The 17131-nt window shown below is 45.1% G+C and overlaps 1 protein-coding gene across 13 annotated transcripts in view; it reads right to left on the reverse strand.

Annotated features, from left to right (window-relative positions):
• The window catches only part of ADGRL3 (adhesion G protein-coupled receptor L3), a 591492-nt gene extending 574399 nt beyond the window's left edge, over positions 1-17093 (reverse strand). For all 13 annotated transcript variants that reach the window (XM_014943112.1, XM_014943115.1, XM_014943111.1 and 10 more), the window contains exon 1: positions 16917-17093. The gene's annotated coding sequence lies outside the window, so the exon portion shown is untranslated. The remainder of the gene's footprint in view (positions 1-16916) is intronic.
• Positions 17094-17131: the final 38 nt, after the last annotated feature.

Here is a 17131-nt window from a genome sequence, read left to right on the forward strand (position 1 = left end):
TGTATTCCACCACGCTTGCATTTATTTTTTGTGATATTTAAGGTATATGCCTTACACCAATTCAACTCCTGGAGGTCCTCCTGGGAGTAAGTGGGAGCTCCTCCTGGGTACAAGCTCTGTGAAGACTAGGGGCCATTTCAATTCCATCCCAAGCCCTTCCCGATGGATCACACACAGATCCACACTGAAATTGGATATACACTGCAAGGCAAGAACAGGAATTTCCTGGGGTGGGATTCACCTCGTCCACCTTAAGGTATCTGCAATGTAAACGTCTCTGAGTTTGTCACCTTAGGCTTCCTTTACAGTCAGTGGAGAGAAACGAGCTTTTTAGGGTGCAATTCATCTGACCTATTTTAAAGGTCTCCATGAGAAGGAAAGGAATGGTGCCCCAGAAGCGCCTGCCTCTTTCTGTTAGCCAGGAGGCCAGTTTAAACCATACGCTTGCACACAGACATGTCTGCTCAGCCAGAAAAACTAAACCTGCCTCATCCTTCTCTCTTAAAAAAAAAAAAAAAACCACCACCAAAACCGCACGCAGACATGTCTGTTCAGCCAGAAAAACTAAACCTACCTCATCCTTCTCTCTTAAAAAAAAAACAAAAAACCACCACCAAAACCCACAAAACCCCCAAACCCACCCAGAAACCCCACCAAATGAAAACAGAACACCACAAAAGCCACACACACTAATCCTACAGCAAAACTGGGTTGCGGGATAAAAGAACAAAATTACAAAAATATCAATTAGCTAAACAAACAAACCAGAACAATGCCTGCTTCCTGCGTGCCACGCTTTCAGCGCTGCAATAAAAGCTTGCTAATGAGCCTGTTAGCCATCCCAGCCTTATCCCCTGGCAGCCAACAGCAGCCACCAGCCGGCTGACCACCCAACCTGCCCTGGTGGATGCTCTCCAGCTGCGGGAGCATCTCACTCCCTGCAGCTCAGCCCAACTCAGTGAGCAGGTAGGTACCAGGGGAGCTGGCAGGCTCCTCCCTGGAATGCTTTCCTAGATAGCTGACCAGCTCCAATAATTTTGTTTAGTTATTTCAGGGAGAAGAGAAGGTGGTAAACTCGCAAGAATACTCATCAAAAAGCAACCAGCTGAAGCTCAAACTATTTGGAGCCAAGGCTAGTTAGAAGAAAAAGCTAAGAGTTTGTCAGTATAAAGATATACACAAGTAGAACACGAGCATCATCCACTACTTCTGCATAAAGTAATAAAGAAAAGTTTTGTATCTTTGTTCCTTTCATATCCAGCATATAGCAGGTGTTATTTCTGGAACAGCGACAACTTCTGAAGTTTCAGGCTAGAGGGTGAGGTATTGGAAAGCAGCCCTGAGGAAAGGGACTTGGGGGTGCTGGTGGATGAGAAGCTGGACATGAGCAGGCAGTGGGCAGCTGCAGCCCAGAAGGCCAATCCCATCCTGGGCTGCATCAAGAGATGCGTTGCCAGCAGGTCCAGAGAGGGGATTCTGCCACTTTACTCTGCTCTGGTGAGACCTCACCTGGAGTATTGTGTGCAGGTCTGGAGCCCTCAATATAAGAAGGACATGGACCTGATGGAGAGGGTCCAGAGGAGGGCCACAAGGATGATCAGGGGGATGGAGCACCTCTGCTACGAGGACAGGCTGAGGGAGCTGGGGTTGTTCAGCCTGGAGAAGAGGAGGCTCCGGGGAGACCTAATAGCAGCCTTCCAGTACCTGAAGGGAGCCTACAGGAAGGCTGGGGAGAACCTGTTTAGAAAGGCCTGCAGTGACAGGACGAGGGGCAATGGCTTCAAGCTGGAGGGGAACAGATTTAGACTGGAGATGAGGAGAGGGTTCTTCACTGTGAAGGTGGTGGAGCACTGGAACAGGTTGCCCAGGGAGGTGGTTGAGGCCCCATCCCTGGAGATATTCAAGGAGAGGCTCAATGAGGCCCTGGGCAACCTGGTCTAGTTGGGGGTGTCCCTGCTGACTGCAGGGAGGTTGGACTAGATGGCCTTTGGAGGTCCCTTCCAGCCTGGGCAATTCTACGATTCTATCTCCAAAATTCACAGGCTTTGGCACATCAAGATTTTGGTGGAGTCACTGTACACATGCAGCTTCCCAGGGGAGCGTTCGAACATTGTTTTCAATCAGTGGCACACACAGAGCTTTCTAAAGAGAAGAGACACCAAAAGGTAAAGGTCAGCACAGGGGGTGAGAGAAGCTTGGCAGATGGATTGTGCGGCACAAGGGGATTACACACTTCTCAACTGCAACTCAATACTTCTGCCGCTAGTACCTGCAGGCAAATGCCCTATTAATCCTATGGAAGTGATAGGTAACCTGTAAGTTATTACTTATAGGTAAAATACAGTGACACGATGTTGCACTTTCTAAAGAAGCTTCTATTTCCTGCATGTTTTAGCGCTATTATGAGTCACCACTAAATTTCTTTTCAAATGCGTCCCCAAATTGAACGAAACAGATTTTTTGCAAGCCCCTTCAAGCAGATTCACTCTACTTTTCCAGGAAAACTCTCACCTGAGCTAACGTGCAGGGAAATTCAGGTCCGCAACCTTCACCTCTCAATTAGTGGCTATTTTTAATTAGCTAGAAACACTATATCCAAAAGATTGTATCAGTAGCAACTGGCCTGAATCAACACACGGGTTTTGAGGAAAACAAAGTGAGCCCACACAAGAAAAATTCTGCTGGCCTTCATCCAAGCACACAAACTAAGGGACATTTCCATATCACTTCAGAGGGTTGGCCAAAGCCAAATTACTAAGGGAAATACTGCTGCTTCTCAGTTTGAAAGGAAAAACTGACTCTTCATTATACACTTATCTGACAAGAGCAGTACAGAGAGAAGGACAAGAAAGTCATAGCAATGTGAAAAAAACCAGGAAATACGTTTTTCCATTGGCCCAATATCCTAAAACGTGATCAAAACGCAAACCAATATGCAAGGTGGTGAGAAAAGCAAAAAGGAATGAAAAAAAAAAAAAAGAAAAAAAAAAGATAGCCCCTTCGTAAGGTCACTGCTGCCAGAAAATGGAGGCAGCCACGAGGCTACCTCTTCCTCCTCCTCCTCCATGGGCACGGAGCAGTATCTTTTTTGCCATGATGTAATACCAGCGCCTAGAGGTGAACACCGCAGCGCAAAGACTGCCGAGGCTACGTCAAGATATCGTGACATGATTAATTTGTGGCTCCCAGCAGGTCTTCCCAGATGATGAAGTGTCCCGCCAGCTGCTGAAATCCTGGTGCTGAGACCACAGACCTGCATTAAACAACGGAGCGCTCCTGCTATTATTTTGTCTCACCCTTTTGATGAAAGATGTCCTCTTGCTTAATTTAAATAATTGCTCCATGTTACAATAGCATCAGCAGATACAATAGATCATTTTTACATACCCTGGATGTCTGATGTGGCGTGTCTGGAAACAGAAGTGGAGAAACTGTTAAGAAAATAGAGTAGGCGTCCGGCTGGGAAAAGGCTAAGGTAGCCAGGCATCAGAGCCTGCCCTGCTGGAAGGGAAGACACTTGTCAGGGTACAAAGGGATCTTTCATTCCTCCCCTCAATCAGCAGAAAATTAGCAAGGAGGCTGAAAACAACGTAATTACACAGGCACCTTTGAACTTTATTACCGCACACAAACATGCGCAAGTTTAACCGCACGGTCGTGATCAGTCCCTTACTCTTTAAGGCACCAAAAATTAGGTATTAGGCAAATTTAGGCAAAAATTCAACAGGAGTAGAAAGTAAGCAACATTTCCAAGTGGAATAACTAGGATGTGCTGCGGCAGGACGCCTTGTGCTGCCTCCAGAGTGGGCACTGTCCCCTTCTTGTAGGGTTTGTCTGGCAACTGGCTGGGCGGGTTCCCTCAAGTCCTAAGGTCATGTTATAAGGAAGAACTTGCCCTTCCGTGTGGCATTTGCATAGCATTAGCTTTTGCTACTGAGAGCGCTGGCACACCTGGGACCTTCAGCAGAAACTGCAGCCCCAAAGCCCACACAACTGCACAAAGACCTCGAGTTCTGCACGGGTGACTTCCAGATGGAGAAACAGGGCCATAAAGTCCCTCTCGGTACAGGAGAAGCACTGCTCCCAGCCACCTTTGCCAAGGGCCACCACGTCTCTCAGGAAGGGAAGCACCAGTGGTGCCTTCACAGCGTGCACCAACCCAACCAGCACACCCAGCATGTGTGGCAAGCAATATTTTTTATTTTTTATTTTTTTTTTTTTCAATTAAAACCATTGGTTTAGCTTCAGGAGCAACAGAACACTAATAAAAAAATCCTTCCTCCCTTTTTAAACAGCCACCCTAGAAATTTATCTGTGATGGATTTTTCTTCTCATTTTGAAGTCCCATTAAGAGTTCAAAATCAGGTGAAATGCTATAGCTCTGCAGCATTTACATACAAAAAAAAAAAGAAAAGAAAAAAAAGTATACCAAGTTACCATTCCTGGTTCAGAAACAAATTACCAGACTCAGGTCAGAAACCCCTACGTATGGAGGTACTTAGACCAAGTTGCTTCTGAAGAAAAGTAGATGTCAAGTAGACTTCAGCCTAGTAAATTTTCCATCTTTGTTTTCCTGACCAACTTCTAGTTTAAGCAGATATAAGAGGACCATTATTTTTTCTAGTAGGCTGTGCTTTCCTGTGCAAGTTTCATCTGTAGAAAGGATCGTTTTTAAATGTTTGTCTTTTTTTTTTTTTTTTAAGGGTGGTTTATATCCTGGCCTCCATGTGGGCACCCAGATGAGATGCGACCTTGTCTGACCACCTCACTGAGCTCATGGCCAGAGCCAAGAACGCCTGTTGTCCTCGTGCAACCAACAAAGCAGTCATAAACATGGTTGTCCTTGCCCCTACCTATCCCCGCTGCCCACCACCAGCCCAGAGGGATGACTTCCTAGCAGGCAGCTTCACCACCCTCAGCACCAAACCAGCCCTAGGGACACCATCGAGGATGCTCAAGAGGATCACATTTGGCCTTGGACCCATGGATCTGGGCTTGCTGTCTCTGCTGCAGACAATTCATATCCAGCTGCAAATCTGTGGAAGAGCCCCTTAAAATACACCTGCAAGCCCTACGTTTGGAGGCTGTATTCCTCAGTACACCCCATATAAAAATCACCCCTCAAGCAGAAATTACCCCTCGAGCTCAGATAAGCATCAAGGCAAAATATGCAGGGCTTCCAGGCACAGGAATTCCTGTCCTCCATCCAGCCTCGCAAATCTGTGTTTGGCATCTGGTGGGGTTAGTGGTACACCGGAGAAGAAAAACGTCTCCATAACAAAAAGTTATCAAAAAAGTCTTGAGAGCTGTACAGCTTTTAAGAAAAACAACCACATGAACCAGAGAGCTGGCAATATGAGCAGCTGGAGGACTCCTGCGTTGACACCTCGCTGTACCATTAAGTCATGGAGCTCAAATCTTCTCCTGGCTTCTGTAAGGTGAGGTTTTGGTTTTCCCTCTAGAAGGAGAAATCACTTAGTCCCCATCTAACCTGATGCAAAGCCAGCTGCTGCACAACACAGCGGGGCGACAGGGACATCAAAATGCAGTTTTACAGCAGGGGCACTCCAGGACTCCCTTCATCCAAAAGGAAACCTTCTATACAAAAAAAGGCCCTTTCACAGAGGAAGACTAAGCCAATCAGAAAATGTCTGATGCCTCTTGCTTTCAGAGATCAGTACAGTATATTCTTATAAGTCCACTATTAAAAAAAAATAAATTTTAAAAATACATTTTCAAGCATTCATGTTCCTTCTCAGCTTCATCTTGGGAAAAGCAAGGTGTGTAATTGTGTGTCAACAGCCAAAAATCCTGTGCAGTCCATACGTTCAACGATGTCTTATCCCTGTACACTGCATGGAAAACTGTAATGAAGTTGACTGTTTTGCTGGAAAAACAGATATATACCATTGCATCTCTCACAATGCTTCAAAGTTGGAAGCCCTATTTTGGGTATTTTTTCCTTGGTGGAGGGTCCCACGGTAGCTACGCCTAATAAGAAAGTACTGTGCTTCCAACGAAAAAAACCAAGGAAGATGAGAATATTGACCTGTATTTCATATTTTCTCACAGCTGGACACAACACAAGAGGTGAACACCCTCTGGTGAAGCCTGACTTCCTAACGCACGGACCTGCCTCCTTCCCTTAGTCTCACTGATTTGATGGGACTCTTATAAACCAAAGAACCGCTTAAGGACATCAGCACAGACCCAAAGAGTCAACAACCACGCTTCTCTAGTTTGTTGTTTGCAGATTTTTGTTTATGGGTTTGTTTTTTGTTTTTTTTTTTTATTTCCACAAAATATAAGCATCTTAAAAGCTCTACCTAAAAGGTAAGATTATTGATACAAAGCTAGATACGTACTGTAGATATCTAGCTATGGCACTTGGTATGCCAAACAACATGCCAACAGGGAGGTCCCAAAGTGTGCAAAGCCCAACCCAAAAATAAATCGTCATTTATTGGGGCCCGATTATCCAAAATATGATAATTTCCCTACATATACATCCTATTCTCACCCCTCTGCACTTGTGTTATCTTCTCCCTCGAGCACATTGAAACTCCCTCCACCAAAAAAAAAAAAAGTCCAAACCCCAAAACACATTGCACAGCTATCTCACTGTCACATCTATTATTCAAGAAAGGTCTCATTGAATAAATGTCTGTTCAGAGGCTCTAAACAAATTTCATTTCTGAACACCACTGTCTGCAGCCCAGTGGGCCATTTCACCAAGATAAGATCACACATTTAATCAAACGCTTCAAAAAAGAAATACTCACTGAGTTTGCTTAATAATGTCAAATAATAAAAGTGCAGCACTGGCAGCATACTAATTTTAAGTGCTTTTTCTTCTTTGAGGGTTGTCTCAATAGTCAAGGTCAATCGTACATGGGATTTCTTCTAATTAGGGTTTCTGGTAAAGGCTAAACCTGCTTACTCTCACCACTTAGCCGTGGTTTTCCCTAAAATGAAGACATCTCTCATTTTAAATTAAATCAAGACATCTCTCATTTTAAATTAAATCATTGCAGCATCCCACCCAAGTGTGACAGACAAAACTGTATAACTCTGCTCATTCAATAGAGAGCGTAAATCAAAGACAACAAAAAAAAAAAAATGCATCTTTGTGGCCAATGAGGAACCATCCATACAAATGTCTATGGTATAAAAGGAAAAGTGATTTACAAGAAAAGAAACAAACAATGTCATTATCTGCTTGGTGTTTGACTACAGCTCTTACTGCAGCCCAGTAGAGACCGATTTAAGTTAGAAATTAAGAGTGGACTTGGCAGCCCTAAGTCAACAAATGTTTTGCTATTTATTTTATTGTAGTCTTAAGAGGAGGAACCAGCTCAAAGAAACAGCATGACATTACTGCTACTGCAAAATACGTCTGTATTACTATGGGTCAGACTTCAATGATATTCTTCTCTAACTTACCTATTACTTTGGCTATTGATTTTTATTTATTTATTTATTTTTAGTCACCAGCTTTACCTCTATGACTACCACTGAAATAGGCCTTGCCCCCCTCAATTACCTGAACTTGGGAGGACCCACTGGGGAACCCTCGCTGTGCTCAAGCCCAGAGATTGAAAAGGGTCAAACAAAAGTTGGCACTCTTACCAAAAAAGAAAAAAAGCTCACCCCTTACAGCCCGGTCCATGGGTTATGCTGGTCTGCCCTTCGCTTGCATGGGATGAGGGAGCAATGAAGGCATTGGAGAAGACAACCCCCCCCCCATCAGCTGCTCCCAAAGCTGGAGAAGACAAACAGCAAGGCAGTTCTTCACTATATTTTATATTTATATTTTAGCCTTCCTCTGGAAAATCAGTGATGTTATACGGGGCAGTGTTCCCCACTCCTGCAATCGAAATGCATCGCACAGACTTTAGACTCACTGCAAATTGGTGACCTACTTAAGAAGGTCCCTGCCCACGGCAGAGGGGTTGGAACTAGATGATCTTTTGAGGTCCCTTTCCAACGCAAACCATAATATGATTCTATAAAGTGCATTACGATTGTAATTGCAGATCGCTTGTCCAAAGGTCACAAGTTATCACTCTGTGCAGCACAACCACTATATTTCAAATACCTATCAGGATGAATTTTGCACAAGGAGATATGTATCATTTTGGAGTCATATCAAATAAAGCCACAACTCTAATATTACTGTCCTTCCTTTTTTTTTTTTTTTTTTAAAATGGCAAATCAGAGGGGGAAAAAAGACACACAACCACTCCACACACCTGCATCCATTACAGATAATCCAAAATGACATTTCCTTAAAGAAGTCTAGGCTGTGGCAGTTACAAGTGCAGCAGTCATATCATCATTTCTCTCAGAATGAAGCGGGATATATACACCACATTTCCAAATGATTAAAGGCCTTCATTGCAATATCCTAAATCCAAAGAAATAACGTTTTAGATCATACACACGATTCCAATGAGGTTGCGCTGAGGTGCAGTGCCCAGTACAGCAATCTGTGCTGTACTGGAAACAAGTCCTCTGGATACTCTGGATAAATCATCTACTAAAGGATTATAGACCCCTTTTGATTACCTCCAGACAGCCTTAACATTAAAAGTTGTTCACAGCAGAATCCAAAAGCCTTTTCTTACTGCGGAAAAAAAGGAGGGGGGAAAAAAAAAAACCAAACCAAAAGATACAAAAGAAAACACAGACAAAAGTGGCAAATAAGGATTTGTATTACATGGCAGATATTTCTGGATAAAAAACCTGCAACGTACATCTCGCTGAGAAAAAACCAAAAACCAAACCACCAAACAACAAAAACTTGTCCCCTTTGAAGCGAGTGATGGGAATTTGTACCATTTCAAAATGATGATGTGTCAGTCAGTAACACTGACACGGAAAAGCAGCATGAAAGAAAAGGAGTTAACATGATCCCTGAAATACTCCTCAACTCTCTCCAACAGTGAAACCTATTCAAAGCGACAGCTAAGATGGGTACTTTCTCCCCCAGCAGTCTTTGGAACAAAAAAAAAAAAAAAAAAAAAAAAAACCAAGAATAAAGAAAAGGGGAGAGGTAGAGGGAGATGGGGGTAGTGTAAAGGAGGGGGGAAAAAAAAAGAAAAAAACCCAGAGAGCTATTGAAAATCTACTTAGAGGGTCAGCTGTCACTGGAATGCATTTGAGTATTCAGGATATCCACCCATGCAGAACATCAAAAACTGGGCTTGGGTCCCTCCCCTATTCTCACAGGCTTTAAGCCCAAGCTGGATGTGTGAAAGGGCAGTGAATAGTGATGCTGGGTTTGTAAACACCCAGACCCACCGATCCCAACAGAACCAGGGTGTTGCTTCTGCTCAACACTCGCCTCCCTTTCTCGCACAGAAACAGCTCAGCAGTTCCTAGTTCTGGGTTCTTTTAAGCTAAATCCTCCATCCAACCTAGATCAGCCCCAAGTGAGCTAGTGTGCTCATCGCTGACATACTCCTACTCCTTGCTTTGAAGGAAAATGTTGATATCCCCAAGAAAGCTTCAAACGGCACTTCTGCAACGCAGTGACACTTCTCTTCTGCACTCTGAGGGCAGTGAAAAAAAAATCCTCATTAAGGCAGGTTTGGGGTCAGCAACCTCCAAATGGGACCAGGCTGCTACAAAAAACAAGCTAGGACCAGCACCCGCTCTGAGGAACCGCGTGGTTGCTTTCCATATCTGAAAACGTGGTTGTTTTACTTTGGTGTTGGGCTACTAACCAAACAACTCAGTTATAATTTTAAAACCACAGGCCCATGTACAAGTATTTTGTTGTTATCGACCATCACCACGCCTACACCTCAAGAAATCAAAAAAGAATTAGAAAATCAAAAGGAAGAGAAGGTTTTCCAGCAACAGAATTAAAAAAAACTCTATGCATCAGCACCATCACTTCTCAAACAAAACCCATGTGTGCAAACACATAGACATACAGATGCAGGTACATGTTTTGGGTACCCGTGCAATTCTTAGACACATCTTTTTCACTCTCCCGAGTTTGATAAAAAAAAACAAAATCAGAACTGTGATCCCCAAATCATGATATTTATAAGTCTATATATGTGCCTGCATATAATAAATGGATGTGCTGTTATAGAAACATTACAGAAATGTTATAGATTATAGAAACATTATAGAATGCTTCTATTCCTCTAATTTTAAACAGTGTCCCTTCATTCGGTGTCCTCACTTCTGTCACTAGATTCTTGGTTAGTGGGAAAGGGGACTCACTGTAAAATCTCCCAGGCATTGTGCGTGATGGCTGCTACAAGTGAATTACTTGCTGTTGGTATAAAACCACTCAGAGTCTTACCCAAAGGCTCCAGGTTTAGACCAGACCTCCTTCCAGAACCGAGCTATTCAGCACTGGCACCTTTGTACAGAACTTTATAGTAGGACAATTCATGATTACATTTTAAGCACCACTTCTACAAAAGCACAGAGAGTCCTAGTTCACTTAACATTAACTTTGCATTGCTGTAAGAAAATATTCATGTTGATCCTTTGTATTTATGACATTTCACTGTAACTCTGAGAAATGCATAGCTCCGTTGTGAAGTTCAAAATCGACGACCTTACTTGGTATAAATCAATGCAACTGCAATCAAGTCAGTAAAGCTGTTACAATTAATGGTAGCAAAGCTAGGATCCAACCTACTCAAAACACTGTGCAAAATATTTCAGAGCTGTTCCCTGTCAGTTATCCACTGGAATGAACCGGAGTTGTGCTACAGACTGCTGAAGCATTAGGTTTGTAACCACTGAAACACTTCCTATCTAATTACTCACATGTTGGCAAAGGCGCTTTAAAAAACAAAAAACTAAAAAAAAAAAAAAATCCAACTGGCTGCGTGAGGCCATACATCAATAGATGCCCTGTAAAAGTTTATTGCTATTAGGCATATAAAGGAAAAATATAACTTTATATTGACTAATTAGGACAGCTTCCAGACACTTCTTTGCTTCCTTCAGAATGATATCTATTTCATGACCCTTGGAACAGAAAGCTGTCAAGTCTCAAATGGAAGTGTCTTGATTTTAATTTTCAACTGTTTTTATAAGCGTATTTTAAAAGCACACGGATTTCAAGTCTTCACCTGCATACACAGCTTTGGTCAGCCTGAAATGCCACCTCTGGCAAAGACATTACACCACAATTAGTAGAAACACGATGCTGAAGCAGGGGAATGCTTTTGGGAAGATACCACATCTGAGATCCTTGAGCATCTTTTAAGATACCACATCTGTGAGTCTTAGAATCACATCACAGATTGGAGAACAACGGTTTCCTTGCCATTAAAGCAGCCAAGAATTAAAAGTAGATGCCTAAAAGCAAGCTCCTCCACCTACTTCAGCAGCTTGCTCTGGGCCCTTCCACTGCCTGCAGGCACCAGGATGAGACCAGGGGGTGCAGAAGCATCTCAGCACCTACAAAAGCGAGGACACATTCACGTGTGTCCCAAGCAGGGACTAAATAGCCTCATATTAAGTGCTGGTGAAGACTGGGACAGAGGTTTGGCAAGGCAGACATGACCTCAGGAGATGACAGTCAGAGGCTGGCACGCCAGATTGCCTTGCCTGGGACAGATAAATTCCTACAAATACCCCAGGTCAGAGTGAGCTGTTACAAATAATATCATTTCTAGCTCTCCACCCTATAGACACCTGAAAGCACTGCCTATAGACATAGCAGAGACTGAAATGTGTATGTATGCTCAAAATTTGGCATCATGCTGTATTTCTAGTATTCACATTCCAGCAGGAGGGTATCTACTGAATGAGACTGGAACCAGCAGGGAAGAACTGGGAGTCCATATGAGCTATAGAATCATAGAATTGTCTAGGTTGGAAGGGACCTTTATACCATCGCGTCCAACCAGCAACCTAACTCTGATTTAAGAAAAATAAAAAAATATCACTAAACCGCGTCTCTAAGGTCTATGTCAACCCATCTTTTAAATACCTCCAGGGATGGGGCCTCAACCACTTCCCTGGGCAGCCCGTTCCAAGGCTTAATAACCCTTTTACTGTTAAAATTTTTCCTAATCTTCAATCTGAACCTCCCCTGGCAAAACTTGAGGCCGTTTCCTCTTGTCCCATCACCTGTTCCTCGGGAGAAGAAACTGACCCCCCCTGGCTACACCCTCCTTTCAGGGAGTTGGAGAGAGCCAGAAGGTCTCCCCTCAGCCTCCTCTTCTCCAGGCTGAACACCCCCAGGTCCCTCAGCCTCTCCTCATGAAACTTGTTCTCCAGACCCCTCACCAGCTTTGTTGCCCTTCTCTGGACCCGCTCCAGCCCCTCAATGTCTTTTTTGTGATAAGGGGCCCAAAACTGGACCCAGTACTCAAGGTTCAAGACTTCAGTGCTCACCAAGTGCATCCCACCCCAATAAGCAGCCCATCATGAAAAGTGGCAGGAAGACATTTATTTATTTTTCAGGGCTGCCCTGGGGTGACAGTATTGTCCCAAGCAGTACATCAATATTGTGAAGTCTAGCACTTAGATCATCACCACTCAAAAATAACAATTCTTGAGTTGTTCTTCTAAACCTCTCTTGTCATATGCAAGAATCTTAGAATCATCTAGGTTGGAAGGGATCTTTAAGATCACCTAGTCCAACCATCAACCTAACTCTGATAAAAAAACAAAAGAAAACCATACAATGATCTAAGTAATAAGAATGATGTAAGTAATAAGAAGTTTTATCAAAATCACTCCAATCACAGCTGTTTCCACTACCACCACGTAACATAAGTTTTTTTAAAAAAAATAATTATTTTTTAAAAGAAAAAAATTTAAAGCATCAAAACCTCACGCCCATCCTCCATGCTTTAGATTTTCCCTGATCCATTTTTGCTCCATGAATCCCATCTCTTTCATCAATCTTCAGCCCATCCTTTATACTGTGCTGCGCATGAAATCGTTTCCTAGTCAATCTATGCCAGTCCCAACTCTATCAGTATTAAAACCCGTAAAAATAAATCACCCATTCCCGGGACAACTCCATTTACTCTGCCATGTGCATCTCATTTACTTGTGTTGATGTTGCATACGGTCGTGCTCTGAATGTGAAAACCCTGATGGCAGCATCAGGCCCCTCCAATGCTGACCAAAGCTGAAGGTGGTGTGTATTCCTCTCCAATCCTGGCCAATAATTTGGTCCACCTGCCTCGAGATATTTATTTATCTATTTTTATACCAGCCCTGCGACACCGGAGAGCACACAGACACCCAGCTCGTTGTGCCTGCCTGCATCTTCACCTCCAGCCCTGATTGCCTTTCCTTCCCAGCCAGCAAAGGCCACCAGCTTCGCTTTCACAGAATCTTAGTGGTTGGAAGGGACCTCTGAGATCATCGAGTCCAATCACAAAAAAAAAACCCAAACAAAAAAACCCCAACCAAATACAAAACACACCACACCAAACGCCCACCAAAAACACCGCACCCACCAACTAAACCCCACACTCAACACCTCACCATAAACCAATAACCTTGGGCACTAGAGCATGCCCTGAAGAGCCATGTCTACACGTTTCTTAAATCCCTCCAGAGATGGTGACTCCACCACCTCCCTGGGCAGGCTGTTCCAGGGCCTGACCACTCTCTCAGTAAAGTAGTTCTTTCTAATATCTAATCTAAATCTCCCTTACGGCAACTTCAGACCATTTCCTCTGGTCTTGTCGTTCATCCTTTGGGAGAAAAGGCCAACACCTGCCTCTCTACAACCTCCTTTCAGGTAGTTGTAGAGGGCAATGAGGTTTCCCCTCAGCCTCCTCTTCTCCAAACTAAACATGCCCAGTTCCCTCAGCCTCTCCTCATAGGACTTGTTCTCCAGGCCCCTCCCCAGCTTGGTGGCTCTCCGCTGGACACGCTCCAGCCCCTCAATGTCCTTCCTGTAGTGAGGGGCCCAAAACTGAACACAGCACTTGAGGTGAGGCCTCACCAGCGCCGAGTACAGAGGCACGATGACTTCCCTACTCCTGCTGGCCACGCTATTCTTGATATGAGCCAGGATGCCATTGGCCCTCTTGGCCACCTGGGCACACTGCTGGCTCATGCCTGCTGTCCACCAACACTTCCGGGCAGCTCCAGCCACTCTTCCCCAAGTCTGTAGCATTGCCTGGGGTTGTTGTGACCAAAATGCAGGACCCGGCACTTGGCCTTATTAAACCTCATCCCATTGTCCTTGGCCCATTGATCCAGTCTGTCCAGATCCCTCTGTAGAGCCTTCCGACCCTCAAGCAGATCAACACTCCCACCTAGTTTGGTGTCATCTGCAAATTTACTGAGGCAGGCAAATTTCCCACCGGCAGGCAGGGCAATTTGTTTGCTGCTGCAGAAGGAAAAAGTCTTTTCTGCAATTAGCACCAGGATAGGCAAGCTGAGCACCTCCACCACCTCACCCCCGGGCTGGGAGGGACACAGTCCCCACGGCATCCCCACCTGTGGGGCACACAGCTGAGCACCAACGCTGCAGCAAACAAGGGAGGGGGATGGAGCCAGCTCAGGTAGGAGGCACAAGCTGCTCCACTGTCTCCAGAGAGACACCGAGACACCGAAACCCAGCTCCCATCAAACAAAACACCCGGGCGAGGAGGACTCGCCAGCCTTAAACTTAATAAATACCATTAAAAATCTCGTTGCCCCACAAAGCAGGACCGGGTGTTTTCACTGTCATCACTTTGCCCTGCCATTTAGCTTGCTCTGGAATTCGACGCAGAGTTAAACATACCTTCTCTTAATGGCCCCCTAAAGAAAAGGGAAAAATCATATTTTATTGAATAATAAAAACCATACAGAACTCACAGGCCCAACACCAGCTTTACAAAAACTTCAGTTCTTTCAGATACAGACACACCAGAGATCTGTACCCGCTTTATCTTCTGCCAGCAGGTAACAAGACAACAGTCACTACAGCACACCAAGCTTCAATAAGGAAAAAGTACTCTTAAGTAGCTGGAACAGGAGAACCCCCAACCGCAACAAGGGGGACTGACTTCTGCCATTTGAGAGCACTTGTTTTACTTTTAGAAAAATACACAGCTTTACAACGGAGCCTAACTTGAACTCTCCCACCCAACAGCAGCACCGATTTCCTCCCTCCCTGGTCTGGTGTTCTTAAGTGACGACTGCAGGCTTTTTGACAGCAGTCTGTTTTGACCTGCAACACCTGGTTTACCCCCACAGAAAGCTCCGTGGAAGGATTTTTCCTAATGAATACAAAGCAGAAGACTGTTCATATCATGAACCCCCGGAAATGATGATAAACTGCACAGACTGCTACTCAATCCGAGCAGGCAGTGCTGGCTGTGCTCTTTAAGAGATGGCATTCCACAACAAAAATGGAATTAATTTTTTTTTTTCTTTGGTCAGCTTTGAAGATCTTTATCCAACGCTCTGGAATTATCAGTGCTATAATACAGAAAGAAAGCACAGCTAGCAGACCACCTTTGCCCCTCCAAAGCAGCCTGGAACCAGGACTGGGAGAGTGGAAATGCTAATGCCTCTTAACGAGTGATCTAAACAGGAAAGCAACTACAACAGACGTGAGTTGTTTTTTAGGAATACTACAGCAACAAGCAGACAACAATCAATTGCTTTTGGCCCTATGCAAGTTGTTTCAACTCCAGAAGAGAAGAACCACTTGCCTATCAGGAAAGGGAAAGAAAGAGGCTGCTTTCCTACCTCTCCATTTCTCCCGCAAAACTAAACATCTGCTTCTCCACCAAGGGAAAGGGTGGGGGGGGAAAAACCAACAACTAAATGAATCAGAGGGGTCTACGATGTTTTTATGGACAACTGTGGACACAAGGCTGCTGATCAGACTCAACCCTTGAAGGCAATCTCCCAGGTACCAGGGGGACATTTCTGGGGCACCGTCCCTACATCTTCATTAGCAGCGAAGGGTGATAGCTCGAGGTAGGCTCCATAGGCTGGGAAACAGGAAACTGCTGCTCGATAGCTCATGCAAGGGAGCAGTCGTCAGGCTAACAACCATATTTCCAAGCTAAACAGTCAAAAGATGATTGCAAGGGGAATGCAAATAAATAATTAAGCAAGCAAATAAACCAAGCATTAAAAAAAAAAAAAAAAAAGGTAATTTTCTCCCTTCAGCCAAACATACCAGCCCCCTTGCTCAAAAATCCCTCTGGTGAACACCGGCCCTTATACTGTTGGAGCTGACAAACGCAGTCTCCCAGGCAGGAGGTGGAAAGCTCTGAGCATCTCTAGCAAGGTATCCACCTGGTCTGTAGGTCTCCCTCTCCTTGGCTGCAAGGGAAAGGGATGCTTGTGCCTACCTGTAACCCAGGGCCGCGGGGCTGGGCGCAGACCTCTACCTCAGCACCCCAGATCCACATGCACATCCCCAATTCAACAACATTCCCACTCCTGCCTCCTGCTATCCAGGAAAGCCGCTGCCTCTCAAGGCATCCTTCAGCAATTAAATCCACGACAGGGTGGGCATGAGGACGGGGGGAACACACCAAACTCAGGATTTCCCAGTATAACACCAGCAAACCTATGGGTCCGACGCGGTGCCTTCCACAGAAAACCAAAAGGGAGAGCAACAACAAAACCTGCCAGGTCTCCTCCATGTACCCGCTGCCTTCACCACCACCCCAGCTCTCCACGGCCGAGCCCGGCTGGAGCACACAAGGCAGCACATCCCGACCAGCAAAGCATCCCTCGCCCCCACTGTCACCCCCCCCTCCCAGAGAGACGCTCCCCCCCCGTTACCTGGAGGATCCAGTCCCCCCGAAGGCAAAAATATCCTTATCACAAAATAATTCAATCCAAGCATGCGCCCAGAGCGGCCGGCACCCTTCAGCCCGAGGCAACCGGGCACGGGTGACACCGAGGGCCAGGCAAGGGCTGGTGAGCATCCATCCGTGGAGTGGGGTAGTTACCTTTAGACACCTCCGGCTCCCGAGATGTGAGTCCCCATCAGTTCCTCAACAACCTGCAGCAGGGAGCTGCTGCCACAATCCATCCATCAAAACCAGGGGTGGGGGTAGCAAACAGAGCTGGCCCGCAGTACTAAAGCCCCCCAAGCCGGGAGTGAAAGGGGGTGATTAGAAGCAGGGGATGATGTCCCTCGAGGAAAGAAAACAAAAAAAAAAAA

Source organism: Calidris pugnax, unplaced genomic scaffold, assembly GCF_001431845.1.
Source record: "Calidris pugnax isolate Ruff unplaced genomic scaffold, ASM143184v1 scaffold16, whole genome shotgun sequence".
Classification (NCBI taxonomy): domain Eukaryota; kingdom Metazoa; phylum Chordata; class Aves; order Charadriiformes; family Scolopacidae; genus Calidris; species Calidris pugnax.